Source organism: Varroa jacobsoni, unplaced genomic scaffold (assembly GCF_002532875.2).
Source record: "Varroa jacobsoni isolate VJ856 unplaced genomic scaffold, vjacob_1.0 scaffold_1316, whole genome shotgun sequence".
NCBI classification, from domain to species: domain Eukaryota; kingdom Metazoa; phylum Arthropoda; class Arachnida; order Mesostigmata; family Varroidae; genus Varroa; species Varroa jacobsoni.
In genome coordinates, this window is record NW_019214218.1 from 69499 (window position 1) to 72577 (window position 3079).

General features: G+C 46.5%; 1 long non-coding RNA gene across 1 annotated transcript; it reads left to right on the forward strand.

Annotated features, from left to right (window-relative positions):
• The first annotated feature begins 373 nt into the window (after positions 1 to 373).
• On the forward strand, positions 374 to 2733 carry LOC111268742 (uncharacterized). Its single transcript, XR_002685389.2, has 3 exons — positions 374 to 1115; positions 1718 to 1988; positions 2441 to 2733. It is a non-coding gene; the product is annotated as an uncharacterized LOC111268742 (long non-coding RNA).
• The last annotated feature ends 346 nt before the right edge of the window (positions 2734 to 3079 follow it).

A 3079-nucleotide genomic window follows, 5' to 3' on the forward strand; every position in this document is an offset into this window, starting at 1 on the left:
GCATTGCATCAGTTGGCCCTACGGACTGCCAGACGGCTGAACGCGTCGTTGTCGTCGATAACTCTTCGACATCAGCAACAAAAAATGCGACCACGCCGACCGTCGAGCAATAACCGGGCGCGACGCCGATGCCGGCAAACGCTGCTGAATAGTATGGCGCTGAGTTGACAAGTGTTGGCGGCTGAGTGACCCGCGCACCCTCGTTCAGATAGAGAAACCAATGGCGAACGGCGAGTGAGGAAAAACGCTCGCCTCTCTACCAGTGTTGCTGCCTAGCCTGCCCATGCTTCAACTCTGCTTGAGGCAGCTGCTAACTCTGCCGCGGAACACGCTGCGCAGCCGCTGTTGATAGTCCACGTGCGAGTGGCGACGATAAGTTAGTATTATATAATTAGAGAAAATTATAATTCAACTGCAGAAAAACCACGAACGCAGTTGTGACGACGGCTAAAAACAGAGCCAAAAATCGACAGAGGAGAAGCAGAACTCTAAAGTAAATTGGTATCAAGCACTGAAGCCGGGTCAAGCAACGGCAGTGGGCGAATGTTGGCAATTTAAATCAAGAGGAAAATGAGTGGTGCAAACAGAAAGGCAATGTGAACAATATATTCTTTGCAGGAGAAAAGATAAAAATAATAAAGGAGACGGAGTTTGGGACTGAAAGACGTGCCAGCGACATAACATGAGGCGGTAAATGTGTGCGAACGTGGAGTTTCGGGGCCATGGCAATAGAGGAGCACGCACGCACGCACGTGCGCGGATTCTTGAAGATAGTAGAGATCACTGACGTTCAGAATATCACGCTCGGTGGCGTCGATTTAAGGAAGGAACTAGAGCAGGGCAAGAGAGAGAGAGAGAGAGAGAGAAAGAAAGGGGCAAGATTTGCGGCAGAACCTTTGCCGCAAACAGAGCGAAACCAATTGGCGGTGATCGTACGGATAACAAAGCTGCACTCCTCGTAATAGTAGATGACGCCAGCGATGAAAGCTAACTCGGCAAACAGACGAAAATGGTGACAAAAAGAAGGTTGAAGGGCGCAACGCTTTGGGGGAAAAAAACAACAACAAAATCATCGTTTTGCCGTACGAATACGATACCTACTTCTGGCGCAAAAGGTTAGATAAAATAAAGTTGCACATTTGACAAGGGGGGGGGCAAGGCAAGTAGCTAAAGCCATAAATATAAGGCAAACAAAGGACAACTCGGCGAGTTTATGTTTTTTCACTCCGCAGTTCGGTCCTTGTTCCTTCCGAAAATTTTATGAGTTCGTGGATAAAAACGAATTAAATACGATAGTAGATAGCAATGGCAGTGACAAACGACCTTCCAGCTAAATTATCGAATGAAATTTCATACGTGAGGAACGTTATGAGAACGTGACCCGCCCATCTGCTCGTGTAGATGGGCAGCTTGAATGTGGGAATCGTATTATTGGTTTTGACTGAGTTCTTCAGATGCTGGTCACTGGCATGTCTGGTCAAAATAATGTTTTTAAACAACTCTACCAATATTAGTAATATTATTTGAACATTTAGGTATATTGTAGGCGCTTTTAGCATTAGAAAATATACCTATCTATTCCAAAACCACAATAGAACCTTTTTTCCGATAATATTTATCTAGATAAACACTTTGATACTCACGGGTAGCGTTATCTAGAACAACGTTTAAGTCATACTACTAATATAATATCATACGTGGGTGTATATATATGCAGATGAATATGTCCATCACCTCGTGACGGCGACGACGACGACGAGCGTCTGCGGCAACGAAAAAATCCAATTATCGATTATTAGCGCGTCAATAGGGCCCGGCACGCCGACACCGCTGAGGCGGCGCGCGGCCAGTAGCTACAGGGCTTGAAACAACTCTGCCGTAAGGCCCAGTGAGTTACAAGCCCACTGCTGCTGCTGCTGCCCAAAATCCTACTAGAGCAATTGGCTTGTACTGACGTTGACGCTTATATTGATGACCGCTACAACTCGGTAAGCCGGTAATGTTTTAGCGTTCATTGTCTGGGTAGTAGAAATCAGGCATCGTACCACTAGTTAGTGTTCTTAGCCACTGTAATTGCTGGCAAAAGCGTTGGCTCGAATGGTGATTGGCCATATGTACGGCAGACGCTACAGACTAGAGTCCTGCCGACCTCGTAGGCTGACGTAGCCTAACGCGCTAGATAGGTTGATGAAATTGCCAAAACACCAGCCAGCTAAAGCCTTAACTCGTTCGTCGGTGCTGCGTTACTAGTTGCTGGCACTAGTGAGCAAAGCATTGATGCTACCGCCGCCGTTACGCCGCAACATTGACGGCGCCAGTCGAAATAGAATCAGTCACATGATCGCGTTCTAGGCAGTTCCACAATTCGATCCCTGTCCACCTGCCCGTCTGTCTTTCTGCATGGCAATAATAGTAATAACGGCGGCGACAACGTTTACAGGCAACGCCAGGCCATACGTACAAGACGCCAGAAGCAGCGGTAATGGCAACGAGGCTATAGCAGAAAGGGCAAAGCATCAACAGCCGCGAAGTCAGAACCGGCAGCAGCAGTGCCAATTCCGAAGTAATGGTAGCATATTGAAGATAGCACATGAATCCGTCATCAGCGCGCAACGTTCTACGGGCTATTGCATGTTATTATTATCGATGCCTGCCGTCTCACCTGTACCACAGGTCTGTTGCGTAAATAACTATTCGCAGTACAAATAAATGCTAATTATAGTTTTTGTTGTATGTTTTATAGTTGTTTTTTCAGCTGCGTATTAATTAGCTTCCGTAACTAATTTCTTCAGTAACGAAGAACAAAGTGGGTCCATTTTAGAACGTAGCGGTCGGTTAGGCCGCATCGAATTTCCCCGTGCGGTGTTTGATTATGTTTAAACGTAGATGGTACTTTGAAAAATAATTCGCTTGAAGTCGCCGCTCTCTAACCAACCAGTTTATATCATATTTGCCATTCTATCAAGGATCGTAGAAGGCCTGTATGTATCGCATAAAGACGTTTAGAGATATTGGGCTTGCAGCACAACGGCCGCGTAGTTACAGAAAGTCAGCTCTGTACCCCGACCGCGAGCTTCTC